Source organism: Callorhinus ursinus, unplaced genomic scaffold, assembly GCF_003265705.2.
Source record: "Callorhinus ursinus isolate GAN/ISIS: 27379988/994484 unplaced genomic scaffold, GSC_fseal_2.0 scaffold23, whole genome shotgun sequence".
Taxonomy (NCBI): domain Eukaryota; kingdom Metazoa; phylum Chordata; class Mammalia; order Carnivora; family Otariidae; genus Callorhinus; species Callorhinus ursinus.
The window spans coordinates 14830236-14847822 of NW_027397085.1; the positions used below are offsets into that span (position 1 = coordinate 14830236).

The following is a 17587-nucleotide window of genomic DNA, read 5'->3' on the forward strand; positions in this document are numbered from 1 at the left end:
TGTGGGGCCTGATGCCAGGACCATGGGATCATGACTCGAGCCAAAGGCAGATGCCCAACCAACTGAGCCACCCAGGTGCCCTGCAAATTTATTTTTAAAAATTACCTCATCTAGAAATATTCTATGATGTTATATAGTTCATAAAATCAAGTCACAATGATGTTGCTTCCTCAAGGAGCTTCCAACCTCTCCTCTTCTCACTCTTTAACCCCTTGCAATCTGGCTTCCATTACAAACATCCCATGGTCAGGGGTTCCTTTAAAGGTAATTAATAATCTCATAAATGAAAAGCACAAAGGCCTTCTCAGGCCTCATTCTCTTTGACCTCTCTACAACATCTGACACTACTCCATAAAACCCTTTAACTTGGTTTCTGGCAAGTTAACTGGCATCACTCTCCATCAACCTTTCAAAACACCTCTTTTCTCAGTACCTTTCACTTATCATTCATGGATCTAAATGAGCCTGAGTCTGAGTAGGAGACTCAAACTTCATATCTGCCCTTACTGTAAAAGATCATGCACAGAGATATGCCCTTTATATAGATCTGCCCCACTGCACAAGTCCTGGGGATGCCAATCACACAAATGGCAATGTGAACTGCTACCCACTGGAGCTGAGCAATGGAGTGGCTCTGTCCTTGGATTGTCCTCCGGCCTTAACATGGATAAGGCTTCCTCTTTCTGAACAACATCCATTCCCACACTTTGTACTGCAGAACACACCAAATACACACACAACAGATACACACACACACACACACACACACACACACACACACACACACACACAGCAAGCTCCCAAGTCTGTATCTTCACCTGTTTTCTTCTGATGACCAGTCCTCCCTGCCCAAGTGTTTGCTAGCTATCTCCGTAAGTACAATACATATTTATATCCACCTGTACCTTATTTATCTCCTGTCAAAAGCAGTACCACTTCCAGGCCATGTTAGACTCCTTCATTTCAACTATGTTGGTCACAGCGGATCTTGTAAATGCTTTCCTCTACATTCTCCCTCGTATGTATTGCCTCACCTTCATTCCCAAAGCCCTTCTAAATCAGACTTTACCTCTAACCTTAATGGATGAGCTCACCCTGCCTGTCTCCGCCATCTTGCCACTGCAATCTAGACTACCAATCTAAAACACAGGTAGGAGCACTGCATTCCCTATGCTCAGACTAACTTTATATGCTATGCTAGAATTGTAACTATATTCTATAGGAAAATCGAGAGCCTCGGATTGTGACCCCATCTCTCTTCCACTCTCCTTCATCTTTACATTTTCTACCTCATCCACTTTATAAACATTGTCATTAACTAATATATCAAGAAATCTAAAATTTTCCTCCATTAGATCCCCACATAAAAAATTATTACAACATAGTCATGTGAAACAAGACAACTGTGATATATATTAATAATTAACCATGTCAATGTACACATTTCCAATCAAAATCAGCTTATCAGTTCAACTGTTTACTTCAAGATTTGCTTTTTTAAGTAAATTTCACTTAAAAAGCAAGATACCCCTAATGTTTATTGCAGCATCATTTACAATAGCCAAACTATGGAAGCAGCCCAAGTATCCACTGATAGATGAATGGAATAAAGATGTGTGTGTGTGTGTGTTTGTGTGTGTACACACAAATATATGTATGAATATATAAAATGGAATATTATTCAGCCATAAAAAAGAATGAAATCTTGCCATTCACAACAACATGGACAGAGCTAGAGCATATAATGCTAATTAAAATAAGTCAGAGAAAAACAAATACCATATGATCTTACTCATTTCTGGAATTTAAGAAAAACAAATGAGCAAAGGGGAAAAAAGAAAGAGAGATACAAACTTAGAAACAGATTCTTAACTACAGAGAACACACTGATGGTTACCAGAGGGAAGGTGAATGGTGGGAAGGTTGAAATAGGTGAAGGGGGATTAAACAGTACATTTATCATGATGAAAAAAATAAAATAAAATAATAAAAAATACCAACCAGCAACTAAAGAGATTATCTGTCCAGTTAAAAAAAAAAAAGTAATCATGCCACCTGATTAAGTCAAGAAGCACATCATCACTCTCTAACTCACATCAGCAGTGCTTCTTACAAAGTAGGCACTCACTAAATGTCTCAGAATCTGCACCTCAAATGAGCAGCAACACCTCACTGTCCCTCTAGCCACAAACAAATTGTTTTTAACTGAGGTTGATCTTCCCTGCCATCTCAAAACACAAAGTGATAAAGATGTAACAAACCCAAGGAATGAAGTAACTTTTTCTCTAAATTACTGAGAATTGGTTTTATAATGGTAGCAATGGACCTGTAGTAAATCCTTCACAGTATTTCATCTTCCCCTCCTTGTGACTAGTAACACAGTCAGCGACAGTGAGAGGCACAGGCCACAGTCATTAAAAAGCACACAGCTACCCAGAAAGCAAACATGTGAAGCCCATTTTAAACAAAAACCAACACGTAAAAGCTGGAGCAGAAGAGGTTACAACAATATGAAGACATTTAATGAACTATGACTATGTTCTACATCCCTTGATGTATTTCTGGCATCCCTGTAATTTTGAAAATAAAGTAGCCTAAGAGAATCACCAAAATGGTGGCTTGCTCAGGAAAATGCCTAGAACACTAATAAATTAACAGATTAAGGAAGTCCTATATAAGTTAGAGCCCCTCTAGGTACTGCCCATTATAAACGTAACTCTCCTATGGTCCCAGTCCCCTCCAATGATAATATTAAAATCTACCAAGCTCCTCCCTAACCTGTCCAGGAGCCATGATCAAGGTACAAAGGAACTAAGGAGGCCCTCTTCAGTACTGGAAAGGATTTCTCAACATGACAGACGTGGTGGACTGGACAATAAAATCCTGTTTGGGTTTTGTTTTTTAAAGTGAGTTGAAGGCCCACCGTGGGACTTGAATTTATGACCCTGAGATCAAGAATTGCATGCTCTACCGACTGAGCCAGCCAAGAGCACCAAAATCCCATTTTTATTAACTGGGTCAGAAAGAATCATTGTAAATGTAAGATGTTTAACAAGGTAAGATAAGAATTTTATTAAAATAGCTGTTTGATTACTACTAAAAAAGAAACACATGCACTAGAATTTTTATAAAAAACACCAAACTTAAAAAATATAGAGAGATAACTGAAACATTTTGCAACTATTATAAGGAAGACTAGTTCAAACATGAATCACCTGTCGATGCCAAGTCTAGGGGAAATTTTGATGAGGAGCAGAATATGTTCATACTCCCCACAGAATGCTCATTAGGAAATATAGTAACTATATAGTGAAGAAACTGGAAAACCCTTGACCAAGTAATTATCACGGTCAAAAGCACCAATGAGAGGCAGTGGATTTCATGTGCCTCCAGATGTGATACGCATCCTTGAGAACACATTACTTACGTAGCATTCTGGCAGGGAATACCTAACCTGAATCACATCATGAGAAAACTAAGTAAGAAACATCCCATTAGAAAGAGAGGGAATCTTTGCCGCATCTCCTGCGAGAATGAAGACCATTCTCAGCAATCAGACTGTCGACATTCCAGAAAATGTTGACATCACTCTGAAGAGACACACAGTTATTGTGAAGGGACCCAGAGGAGCCCTGCGAAGGGACTTCAATCACATCAATGTAGAACTCAGTCTTCTTGGAAAGAAAAAGAAGAGGCTCCGAGTTGACAAATGGTGGGGAAATAGAAAAGAGCTGGCTATCTGTAGTCACGTACAGTACATGATCAAGGGCATTACACTGGGCTTCCGTTACAAGATGAGGTCTGTGTATGCTCACTTCCCCATCAACGTTGTTGTTCAGGAGAATGGTTCTCTTGTTGAAATCCGACATTTCTTGGGTGAGAAATACATCCGCAGGGTTTGGATGAGGCCAGGTATTGCTTGTTCTGTATCTCAAGCCCAAAAAGATGAGTTAATTCTTAAAGGAAATGACATTGAACCTGTATCAAACTCAGCTGCTTTGATTCAGGAAGTCACAACTGTTAAAAACAAGGACATCAGAAAATTTTTGGATGGCATCTACGTTTCTGAAAAAGGAACAGTTCAGCAGGCTGATGAATAAGATCTGAGTTGTCCATCTACAGAAACAGCAAGATGCCAGATGATTTTTCAGACTTATTTGTGATATTTTAAAGATGCAATAAAAGCTATACTGGTTTGGAAAAAAAAAAAAAGAAAGGGAAGATTCTATTCTTTAAAAATGTCAACTGTCATAAAAGATAAAGTCTTTGGAAATATCCCAGATTAAATGAGGCTAAAGAGAGAGAACTAAATGCAACACCTGATTCCAGACTGGGTCTTGTTACTGAAAAGGGGGGGGGAGAGGGAACAACCTATACAGAACATTATTGGACCAACTGAAAAAACTGGAATATAAAGAGTAAATTAGTTTTAAAAGTTTCATCAGTGTTAAATTTACAGATGACCACTGTACTCTCTAGTGGTTTCATAAGAAAATATCTCCATGAAACTCATTCTCAAAGGGTTCAGAAAAAAACTGTGTGTGTATAGAAAGTAAAAGAGCTCAATGATAAATAGGCTAAAATGCTAAGTGAATAGAGGCAAAAAGTTTACAAGTAGCCTTTACTATCTGTACAACTTCTCTGCAGTTTTGAAATTATCATATTTTTAAATTTTAAATATAAAAAGTGTATATGTATCACTCTAGTGTTCTGCCACCTAATCTCGTAAATACAGTGCTTATATTTAAATAGTATGAGAAAGAGGCTTCATTATATAATCATTTTATAGCCTTGGAAAGCAAACAATAGCTTTCCTCACTGTAACGGAGAAGGGATACCTGTATCAAAGAACGGTTTAAAAGCAGCCTCCACACTTCCACGGCTGAGTGTAAAAGAGCAGATCCTGCTTCGACAAGGTATGAATGTGCAGTAACAATACAGAAGGGGAAAAAAGCTATTCTGCTCACATCACTCCACTGCTTAAAACCTCCAGTTATCCACCCATTTGCTACCGGACAGAATGTAAAGTTCAGACTCCCTAGCTTGGCACACAAGACCCTTCGCAATCTGGGGGAGCTGACCTCTTGATATTTACCTGCTGCCACCACCACCCCCATACACACACACACCCTCAACTTTGCAGTCACGCTGACTCTAAGCCCTATGCCTTTACACAAGCTATTCCCTCTGCGTGCACCGTCCTTCTCTGTTGGCCCCCTCTTTCCGGTGAGCCCTTTTGTTATGCTTCCTGATTAAGCTTAAATGCCACTGACTCTATGAAGCCTTTCTTGACTCTGCCGGCAAAGTTAGTCTTATACGCTATACTCTGCTCCCAAAGAATTACGTCCATATTTTTGGGCTGTATGAGGATTCCTCTCTTTCTGTGAGTTTCTCCAAAACTAGAATATAAGGTTCCTAAGAGCAAGGATTGTGGTCTAGAGCTGCAGTGTCTTCCAAGCACAGTGCTTCATAAACACTGACTAGATGACTAAATTAACTTCTCTAAATAGAACAGGTTCAACAGTAGACAACAGCTAACACCTGGAACACTTACTTTGTATTAGATACTACTGTTAAGTGCTTTGCAAATACCAACTTACTCCTCACCACAATCCTAAGAGGTAGGTTTTTCTCTATTTTAACCTCCCTGAAATGCGATGTGTCATAATTAAATGGGCAGTGTATTTTTCTTAGAGTAAAGCAATGGTGCTTCTTACAATGGTGTGAGTGTTGATAAAATATGGTATCATTCCCAGATATTCCTTTATAGTTACAGATGAGAAAACTGTGGCACAAAAAAGAATTAACTTGCTGAAAGTTGCACAGAAGAGTCAAGATTCAATCTTATGACTCCAGGATCCATACTCATAAACCACGATGTTATACTATCTCCCCAACAAGAGTGATCCCATAGCATGGATAGCCTACTGGCACCAGAGCCAGGACAAATCCAAAAGTGAAGCCCACTCCCAGGACCCTGAAAAATAGCTAGGATAAAGCTCAAGATTAGAGGCAGTGAATGAAAATGGACCTTGAAGTGTCTGAAGAGAAAGTCAAGAGCCCCCATCAGCATCTGCTGTCTCTGGGCAAGGCCTGGGTCTAAGCCCTGGCTCTCTCTCTGTCCCCCACCTCGGGAGATATGCTCCACATCTTGACTTTCTCCCTTAGGTTTGCCCTCAAGTTCCCAATATATATAATCCTAATTCTCTCCAAACTAGTAATTACCAAAAAAGAGACCTAATCAAGCCTTCTGCCCTATATCTTCATGCCTGATAGTTACCTAGCCTCAGCTCAAACACGTAAGCAGTTTATTTTCAGAAAGATGGAGAAAGATACTCCTTATATTCAAGTCCATCTCCTTCTAATTTGCACCCTCAATCCTTTGTCTGCCATCAGAGCCTGCACAGCAAACTTTACTTCCTTGTTCTCAAGACAGTCCTTGCCCTTCAAAAACTAGATTCTTGAGGTAACAACCATAAGCACCCTGCCTACTTCAAAACTTGTCATCACCAAAGGAAGGAAGTAATGGAGGAAGAAAGGGCTAGTAATAACAAAGGCATAAGCAAAGTTTAAAAAAAACAGAGAATGGGCAGTTCATTTGTGGGGGACAGGGAGTGGGGGTGGGGAGGGGAGTAAAGGTTCATGGAGGAGGGGGCTTTTGAGGATAAAATGTTGTCCGCTAGGGTCAACATTCAGTATTAGACTAGGATAAAATTTTATAAAAACAAAAAGCTGAACTTTTAAACATAAGATGTTTTTTGGTTTCTAACATTCTTGTTTTCAATTTATGATTCTGGGCAGAAGGCTCATTCATTGGCTTGTATAATTTGTGCAGTGCTGAATGCATAGATAACCATCCAAATGACAGTGGAATGTAGGGTTGGAATAAACAAAGTGAAACTTACCATCTGGGTGGTGCCATCTGATTTGGAGCAGTATCACTTCCTGAAGATTTTATGTGTATTCTTCACTAACAGAAGGTTGCCTCATGTACTTCATTTCTCCAGTTCTAAGATAAGAAACTAGCACAAATGCAACCTCTGTAATTGCTTCTTAATAATGAGTGACCAAGTCAGACTGATCCAAAGAACAACTCCCCACACACTACCCACTCCACATGCCAGCAGCCCCCATTCCACTGCTGCAACTTGTCTGACATGCTATATAACAAGGATAATGACTAATGCTGTGCACCAACTCCCTGTGAGATCAGAAAAATGATGTAGCTTGGTAAAAACACTAGAAACTTCTGTATAGAGAACATCTAAAAACCTTATTGTAAGTGATCTTTCTTCCCATGTGATGTTAAATGAGTCACTTACTGGTCCAGAAGCAAGTGAAATGTTTGTTAGAACTTTTAGATACGCTGTTAAGAAGCTAGGGCACTAGTATCATTTCAACTTTAACATGGTCCTTAGATCGTTTTCTGATCTCTAAAGCACATGTTGGCTTGTTTGTGTGGTTATTTTCTAGTTCTTTATCAATCAGTTCAGTGTGATGCCTTCCAAACAAGATGACAGAACTTAAAGATTACTACTGCAAATTAACACCGCTGGTACACGTAGTTCCTAATGCATGTACATACCATACACTTACAGAGACTTTGCAGTTTATCATCTACTTTCCAATGCATTTGACACTCTCAACAATCTTATGAAATAGATCCTCATTTCACAAGTGAAGAAACTGAATTTCAAAGACATCAAATGATTGGCCCAAGTCCCTACTGCTAGTAAGGAGCAGAGCTGGATTTCAACTTAGGTCTCTGGTTGCAATTTCCTATTAATAAAATCTATTAATCTATTAACAAAATCTATTAATAAAATCATGGCTACTTCTAACCCAGCTGCACACCTAACTCCAGCTTGGAAAAATCCCCATTATCTGTTGCAAATCCTCTTCTGTGATGAATGCAACCAGGGGGCAGTGGCCATTTACTACCACTGTCCTAAAGGGCTCTCCTAAAGGTTTGCATTGTATGGATGATGAATGATACTCTAGACCAGTGCTAATATAACTTTCTACAGTAATGTTCTTATACCCCTGAACTGTTCAATACAGTAGCCACTAGCTACCTGTGGTTACTATGCACTTGAAATGCATAACTGAGAAACTGAACTTTTACTGTATTTAACTTTAATTAATTTAAATTTAATTAGCCATGTGTGATTAGTGGCTTAGTGGGCAACTCAAGTTCTAGACCATGAAGATTGGAAGCAAAGCTAAATGTTAACATCTTAATGTTGTAGATGTAAGCACACATGAAAAAGAAAATCAACTAAATCTCAAGCCCAGAGCACAGCAGTGGTTCATGGGAACTAGAATAGATGTGATACCATCGAAAGTAATACGACCAAAAGATAATCATAGAATAATCTTTCAATCTTTGCAGACTCTCTGGTCAGCCAAATCTAATGAGTGACTGTTGATAGCATCAACTATGAAGGGCAAATAACTCTATTCTATACGTCACAATAGCTTTCTTGGGGAAAAAAAGAGCGTATCACTGCATGGAAACTACACCAACTAAATTATAAACAGGAGCTGATGGACATGAAAAGCAAGGTATCTGAGTAAATCAGGCATTATTTCTCTAATAATGCTGTATCTTTACACCAAAGAATTTAAAGGAACATCTTACAGAACAAGCCATCCACTTGTCTGTGTACCTAAAGTATCACATCCACACGTCCATCACCATCCATAACACTTCCCTCTGAAACATTTGTTTCTGTCTTCCCATCTCATTCATCTAGCTAGGTACTAAAAGGTTTCATTTAAATAAAATAGACTAGTTTGGCATCAAATTCTTTGTTTTAAAATTATTGATACTTTCAGGGCACCTGGGTGGCTCAGTCACTTAAGTGTCCAACTCTTGGTTTTTGGCTCAGGTCACGATCTCAGAGTCCTAAGATCAAGCCCTGAATGGGGCTCTGCACTCAGCACAAGTCTGCTTGAGACTGTTTCCCCTCCTTCTCCCTCCCGCTCTGCTCTTCCCCCTGCTCACACAATCTCTCCACCCTTCCCCAAATAAATAAAATCTTTAAAATAAAAAAAATATATTGACACCTGCAAAAACCCCAGATAGGTTTTATGAGTCCCGTGAACAAAAGCACCTGTCATTTCTTATTCCTTTAGCTTCATCCATGTTCAAAGCACCTAACTGATGCTGATAACAGAACTGAAATCCAAGTCAAGGCCTGGAGTCTTCATTATGATTCTTTAACTACTTTTTGTCCTTTACTGTCCACTTAATTTCTCATTGCCTCAGTACCTCATTTTTTAACTGATGGGATGACTAGATCTCCTCGAAGGAACTTTGATTTTAAAACTCAACTCCTCCGGGGCACAGGGGTAGCTTAGTCAGTTAAGCGACCAACTCTCGGTTTCAGCTCAGATCGTGATCTTGGGTTGCGAGATCAAGCCAGGGGTTAGGCTCCGCACTCAGCAGGGAGACTGCTTGAGATTCTCTCTTTCCCTCTCCCTTTGTCCCTCTCCACCACCTGCACACGCTCGTTCTTTCTCTAAAATAAATAAATATATCTTTAAAACAAAACAAAACCTCAACTCTTCTGTGATATCCTCAATGGTTTTCAGTTGGACTCAAGAACTTAGAGCCTCCTATTAAGAAAGTCACTTATTTTGCTTAAATAGCAAAATCTATGAGATGTACAATCTGCTTCAAAAATTTACAGATCAATAGTCCACCCACTGTTCAAAATTCTGAGTATACCAGTTTTTAAGTAAAGAAAAAGACATTCATTTGTAATATTTCAAAACAAAAATCCTTCCTAACAGCACAAATTAAAATGTACACTCTTAAGAGGTAAGGATCTAATTATACTGTTAACAATCGGGAACACTAAGAAAAGCACATACTAACATGGACCTTTTCTGGTGAGTTTTTGCTTTTCATTTCTTTCAGACTCTACTCACATTGCAGTCACAGCCTGTTCAGGCTTTCCAGCTCCTGTGGTTCAGCAATTCTAAACTGAAATACTGTGACTTCTAACAATATTTGAGACAGATACGCATATGAAAAGAACAAACAGCTTTTCTACCTATGTGAAGACTTTTTTTTCAAACATGGATCAATATATACTCAAAAAAATCAACTTTGGAAACGGAATTCAAGCAATCTTAGTTGGCATAGTTGAATAATTTTAGTTTAGTAATCTTCTAAACCTGTTCAGTGTAGATAATATATACCGAAGCAAGACCCTTTAGCAAAGATAGGCAGTAAGTTCCTTGTGCTTTTCATTTCTACAACAGCAGTTCCAACCTAATTTCACTTAATCCAACCAAATGTAGGCATTATCTCTTTGACTCTTTCTATCCATCATTCTCATTCATTTCCTCCACACCTGTTCACTTCCCTTAACTTCTGTTCTTTCATGTGGGCTTTATGTTTTTCCAGCTTTAGTAACTTACTTATTTTTGACCATCCATCTTTTCAATTAACTCTGTCTTGCAATCCAAGAGTGGTAGCTGGCAAGGCAGCAGGCTAGGGCTACTGAGCTATGTAAGGCCAAAGGAGGTGGCAGAGCTATACTAAATCACTCCCATGGGGATGGACCTATGGGGATGAAAGCCTTGATTTAATCTCATTGGCATGAGGTCCTAATCAGCTGGCTAAAAAACCTACCCTGCTGGTCACTCATCGCTTCTGAGAGAATAAAGAAACAGTATGTTATCACACCCCCAGGAGGAAATCAGAAGTATATAAGCTCTGACAGGTATATAAACACCCAAGAGAAAAGATCAAAAGCAGCATGATATCAGAGGCTGTGGTTCCTGGAAATTACTGCTGGAGTTTCTAAAATTATTAAAAATTTCAAGAAGTCTCATAGTTTCTGGGGGAAAAGATGAAGCTATATGAAGAGAAGTTTCACTAGTAGGAAAATCCCAAGGGTAACCAGAATTGACACATCTTGAGAAGGCCTTCATGAGGTATGACCAAGTAGAGCAGCACTGTGAGAACCAAGCCTTTCTGCTTCCTTTCTCTATATTCCTTCCCAGCATTTGGACTCACTGAGCAACAAAGAAATGCCTTTTGTTCTACAAGCTCATGTGCAGAGAGCCCACTTCTACCTGCCCTTCCTGTCCTCAGTGATACCCACAATCTGCATACTTCTCTCCCCAACCCACACGTAAGAAGGTTAGACAAAGATTATGATCTGTGCTTTTGGTTTTACAGTAAAATCAGGCTGCTGGTATTCCAAACCCTGATAAGCTTATCTTGAATAACTTAAGCTCCCATTACCTTTCATTGGTAAATTTTTTATGAAGGCTTTTTGCCCTTAAAGTTCTCAGTTGTCTAAAACAGAAGGAAGAGGAGGATGAAGAGGAACAAGTTCTAAAGACCTAACTAATCCTTCTGAGGTAGAATATAGTATATACATTAACCAATTCAAGCTCATTCAGCAACACGTACCAAAAGTTGGCTTTTAGGTAACTGACTACTGATACTACCTTCTAACTCCGTGACCTTTGTGAGTTGTAGAGAAATGTGGCCCACAATCTTTATGTGGCCAATCAATCCCAGTTATCATCTCCCATCCATCGCAAAAACAAACAGTCTTATACAGGAATCAGCAAGTATTTCTATCCCAAATACTCCTGTGCCAATACACTAAAACAACAACCCCTTCATAACATACTAAGTACCTCTACATTAAAGACTCCACTTCATACATTTTGGCTTCTAAACTAAGAAGCGAAAGCCTACTTGAGGTCCACCACATTAACTTCTCTGTGTACTACATGACTGCAGAAAAGCCTACAAGAAATACAGAACTGTTGGTTCTGTTCCAGCCACAGAGAACAGTGATTGAAAGCATGGGCTTTGAATCCAAACTTGAGTTCAAGTCCCAACTTATATGTGTTAGCTCTACTTTCTTAAATGAGTAATAACCTCCCCACAACCCAGTTTCCTCATCTACAAGTGAGGATTCAAATGTCATCTATTTCACAGCCCTATTGTGAGTATTAAAGCTTGAATAAAATAATACAGAGAAAGGGATTAGTATAACGCAAGAAATAAAGTGTTCAACTTTTATTGCAGTTTCTATTATTTGGGTCACCTCTGTTTCTGTTACTAAATGTCTTTGGTTCCATTTTCCTATAACCCTATTTGCCATATCCCCAGTTTCAAGAAAATCTTACCTTGAACGAATAAACACAGCATTCCCAATCCAATCCAATCCAATCTATATAATCAGGTATCTCAACTACAAGAAAAAAGCGCCAAATGAAGCATTATTTGTTCTGTTCCATGGCCACAAACTTATTAAGTGTAAGTGGCTCTATCACAAATGTGTTACTAGTTTTTACAGAGAATCACATGAGAATGTCTGTACATAACAGTACCAGAAAAACAAACCAAAAGCAGGTCCTACCATGAATAGGTCAATGGCATCCTCTGCAGAAACGAGAAAAAAAAAAAGATAAACACCAACTGTTTAATCTTCTATCCAATACATCCCACTCCCCCTGCTTGTGTTCCCTCTCTTGCTGTCTCTCTCTGTGTCAAATAAATAAATAAAATCTCTAAAAAATAAAAAAAGGGCGCCTGGGTGGCTCATTTGTTACGTGTCTGCCTTCGGCTCAGGTCATGATCCCGGGATCCTGGGATCAAGCCCCACATCGGGCTCCCTGCTTGGCAGGAAGCCTGCTTCTCCCTCTCCCACTCCCCCTGCTTGTGTTCCCTCTCTCACTGTGTCTCTCTGTCAAATAAATAAATACAATCTTTAAAAAAAAATAAAAAATAAATAAATCTTCTATCCAAATAAAAATGTACTGAAAGTGGAACAATGTCCTGATTTTAACACTATCCCAAAAACACACCTGTACACTATTTCTAATTTTCATCAACTAATCAGTGGGCAAATATCTATAATTCTTTATTTTTTCTCTTTTATAATTTTATTGTATTATGTCTTTTTCCTTAATCACCTAAAATCCCTTGGAGAAAAATAATTCAAAAAATAAATTAAAAAAAAACTTAAAAATCCATTAATCGAAATAGGTATTAGGGGCTCACTCCTCTGAAACATACAGTCTTATTTAATTTCCCTCCCAATCCTATTTCATGGGCATAGCAGAGTTCTTTCACACCAAGTTCCTCAGTTTAGGGGTTGTTTGTTGCCATTTATTTCCCCTTCCACAGACAAGACAGAAGTCTCCTATTATAAAGTATCTCAGTCTAAGTGACAAGGACTCCAACAAGCAGGAGTTAAATCCTTTTAAATTTTAAAAGCATAACTAATTCTACAGAGTGAAAGAAAAAAAAAAAAGATTTTAGTCACTCTACCTATCTGACCTCTCTGCTGAATAACTCAAACTTAGGTGCCAAACTAAACCCTTACTTTGCCACACCCAAACCCCTCCAGTAAACAGGCACCACCCCAGTGTTCAAAGCAAAAACTAAACCATGTTGATTTGTCCATTCTTCTCTATCTCCACCAGCCCATAGTAGCACGAGCTAATAGTGCCTAAACTATGGCAACCACCTTTTCTTCTCTACTGGATACCCTGCTTCCACTCTTGCATTCACCAAACTATTCTCCATACAGCAGCCAAGGGGTGGCTTGCCACTACACTCAGAATAAAAGCTACTCACGTACCATGCCTTAAAAACACTTTACAGGATCTTGCCCTGCCCCCTTCTCCTACCTTATCTGGCATCACTCTCCCCTCATCTTCCTCTACTTCACCAACCAATGCTGGTTCCTTTCACATCAGGTCCTTCCCCCCTCAGGAACTTCCTTCACACATACTTTATCATGTCTAGTTTCCATTAGAGTGAAAGATCCATCAGGCAAGAGAATTGTTTTTATTTAGCAACATATAACCAACACCTGACAAAGTTTGGCACATAGCAGTTGTTCAAAAAGTACCTGAGAAAACAGTGAGTGAATGAGAACAGAAAATAAATTTTAATGACAAATACCTTCAACAACAAAACGAAAAGCAACATATGAAACCAGCCATTTTAAATTTAATATTCAAGATAAGATGGACACTCCCAAGAAAATAGATTCTTGAGCAATGCTCTTAGGAACCAAAACAGAGATTAACAGAAGAAGAGTTTTGAAAATTGAGCACAATGTGCTTCTTTTCTGGTTCTATCTGTTTTCACTGCTTAACTTGCTCTCCTCACAATACCATTTCAATAAAAACCAAGAAGTAGCCAATAAAAGGAATATGCAAATAGTTAAAACACTAACCAGAACTAAGGCACAAATGTACAGCCAGCTGCTTCAAATAATATAAACAATAAATGCCTTCCTATCACTATTTCGTCATATGGAGGAAAGGAGAGAAGATTCTAAATGCAAGTCCTGAAACATACTGAAACCATGGCACTATGCCTGAGCCATCAGTCTTCAAAGGATCACACCAAGGATGCTGCTTTTCCTCCCACTTCATTCCAAATACACAAGACGCCAGATCTGAAGTATGATAGTTGCAACTCTGACCTATCCAACAGCTCTTTCCTTGCATGAAAAGTAGCTCAACTTTCTTTTGTGACGTTTTTCTCTTTTAATCATGAAGTCTCAGTATAGGGGTCCCAGTCTCACTCCCCTATGGTTCATTGGAAACAGTAATAAAGTATCTACATGTTTTGCCCAAAATACCAAACCACCCAATATAATTAAAGATTTCCTAGGGGTAAGCTACAAGGCTAACAACAGTTTTGTTTCTTGTGGGCTGGAATTAAATCAAGTCAGTGTGGTTATATTGGTTATTTGAGGCTGTTCGGTATTGCCTGCTATAATGTCTTTGGTTGTTTTTTTTTCTTCACTGTAACACACAGCAATTACAAATGCAAATGTATTTCTAGATAATATCTTTTAAAACATGGGTTAACGAGAAAAAAGTAATTTTAAAGGGTTCTTATTAAAGACAAGGTTGAAAATCCCTATAATATATCATAGTATTTGGGCAGTAAAAACATACTACAGTTTTGGGCAAAAGCTTCCAAGTAAGGGGTTCCTCCTTCAATAACACCAAGACCACTGCACAGCAAATTTTGCCATACTCTCATCCTTTATAACCTAAAATGTGATCACCTTAGTTGCTAACAGAGCTTAAAAAGCAGTTGATTAACTAGGTCATACTTTTCTTCCATAAAGTCCAAATACAGACTCATTCAATAAGACAGTAAGAATTTCGCCATTTTTCTGAAGGGGTTCTTAGAAAAAATGGTAACAATTTTTGCAAAAGCAAAGAAGAAAACTCTAATTCTAAATCCACACTCAAAGTACTCAGGCTCCACTCCCAGAACACAGGGCAGCCCAGCGAGGGCCTCACAACAACAGTGCTGGGTGCTTCACACAGCAGGGAGATGGATATCACTAAGGACTTACACCAACTTACCTCTTCTGCTGCCTAGGGGGCCCAACCATACTGTATTACTGCTCAGAATTTTTATGTCTTGATAATAACCTTTTTTGTCCTGAGTCCTATTAAGGCGGGGGACTAATTACAAGCATTTCCCTCTGGTGAAACCAAGACATAGGGTTATCAAAAGTGAGTGGACAACGTCATATAATTGGTGACTTAAGCAAGAATTCATAACCTCTTTCCAAATGCAATGTTGAATATACCAGGTATTCCTGTGGATACTGCATGTGTTAAATGAAATAACCCTAATATTTGGATCTAATGTAAAAGAATAGTTTATAGCTTTTTATATTTTTATATTAACCTGCATAAGATGTATTATTATCACCAAAAGATACCTAAGTAAAAAAATACAAGTCCTTAACGTGTAGTCTGATGCTTTAAAAAGAAAATAAATATACTATTCACAAACTCAGAACACTCTTAAATTCTGTGGAATTGCCAAGTTAAGGCTGAACACTTGAGCCTCTGAGTAATTTAGGGCTAAGCATGTTGTCTTTTGCAAAAGAAGGTCCTGATTTTTTATTCTCTGTTTCCTCCTGGTGTATAGGCTGACTTCACCTTGGCCAAGCAGCTACACACAGGTGAAATCATAGTGACTGACTCCAGGTGACTGCCATCAATGCCTAAGGAAATGATCAAGATCATGCAGAAGCAGCCTCATAACAAGAAGGATAAATATGCATAGGGCTTCCTTTCATGAAAAGCTAAAACCTCCTGGGGCTCCTTGCTAGCTCAGTAGAGAGAGCTTATGACTCTTGATCTTAGGGTTGTGAGTTCAAGCCCCACGTTGGGTATAGAGCTTACTTTTAAAAAATAAAATAAGCTCAAACCTCCTGTATTGAATGAAAGTCATAATAATAAACTTATAAATTTGGGGTCCCTGTACAGTTACACAAAGCCACTCAAATTAACTACACTAGGTAATTCTGGTAGCCCCTCAAGGCAGACTTCCCTTTTGGCCTGGTCAAGCAACAAAGCTTTCCACCAAGTTTAACGGCTCCTTTTATACCCTTGTTTATAAAGTTGTATTTCACTCCATGCTGACCATCCACACCTCTCATAGCCTTATACACCACAAAGTTAATAAACTTGCATTCCTCTGACTCACATTAATTAAGAACCAAAAGATTAACAAAACTCTTGAATATAACTAAGCAAAGTGATATACTTAAATAGTCGATAAATACAAATGTGGGGGTTTTTTTGAGAAATACAAATGTTTTTAAAAGTAAAATTAACCACATGAAAACAGGATGTAAGTGGAGAAAATGCAGCACTAAACTTAATCTTTGCAACATGTCACCAGGAAAAAGTCCCCATTTTTCAAGAGCTTAAGTATCAGCAACAGTAACCCAACCCTATCATGCCCAAAGGTGTTTGTAATAGAACTGGATCTAACTTTGGCAGTTTTCCACACAGTATTTCTTTTTTTTGGTGTCCTGTTTTACAGAACTGCATTTGGGAGCTTTTAAATTGCTTTCTAGTATAATTCTGAAATAAAATGGGCTTTAGGTTAAAAAAAAAAATCAAGAACCTCATTATCCAGTAAAAATCATCTGTCTCGCCCCTGCACCATCAAAAATCGCCGTAGTTTTACTGTTTCTCCCCCTCAGAAACAAAAACAACACAATGGCCCATGAACTCTGACAATTTGATACCTAAGTTACAAATATTTCGTTTTTTGCTATTTAAGAAGAAGCAATACAGAGCCCTGGCTCTCGAAAACGGGAAAAAAAGTCTTTCACCTTACCACACGGAAAATAATCATAAGTTCGTATTCATTAAGGAACTGCAAACCCGCGCGCCACCCTGCCCTAGCTGTCAGTCACACACACACCGCCTCGCCCCCACCCTGTCAGTCACATGCAGGCCACGCCCCCCCCCCCCCCCCGCGCTGTCAGTCCCGGGCTCTGGCCCGCCGCTGAACCGGCAGCGCTGACGTCAGCTGGCGACCGCGGCCGCATTCCTAAACAGTTCAGACAAACCCACTGGTGGGAAGCTTCGAAAGCCCTCAGCTGTAGTGAAGAAAGCAAAGGCTTGGCTGGCAGCCAGACTCCTGAGCTCAGCATTTTGTAATGCACTTCCTTTTTACTTAACAGCTTGCATAATGTCCTTAACCCTTCCTTTACCTGCATCACACCTTTAACCCCTTCTTTTCTCGAACTTCAAAGCAAAC

At 39.0% G+C, this 17587-nt stretch overlaps 1 protein-coding gene and 1 pseudogene across 1 annotated transcript in view; one reads left to right on the forward strand and one right to left on the reverse strand.

Moving 5' to 3' along the window:
* Window positions 1-17587, reverse strand: part of ZSWIM6 (zinc finger SWIM-type containing 6) — a 190942-nt gene that overhangs the window by 103454 nt on the left and 69901 nt on the right. The gene's annotated exons all lie outside the window — the stretch shown is intronic.
* LOC112839487 (large ribosomal subunit protein uL6 pseudogene) lies at window positions 3528-4100 on the forward strand (annotated as a pseudogene).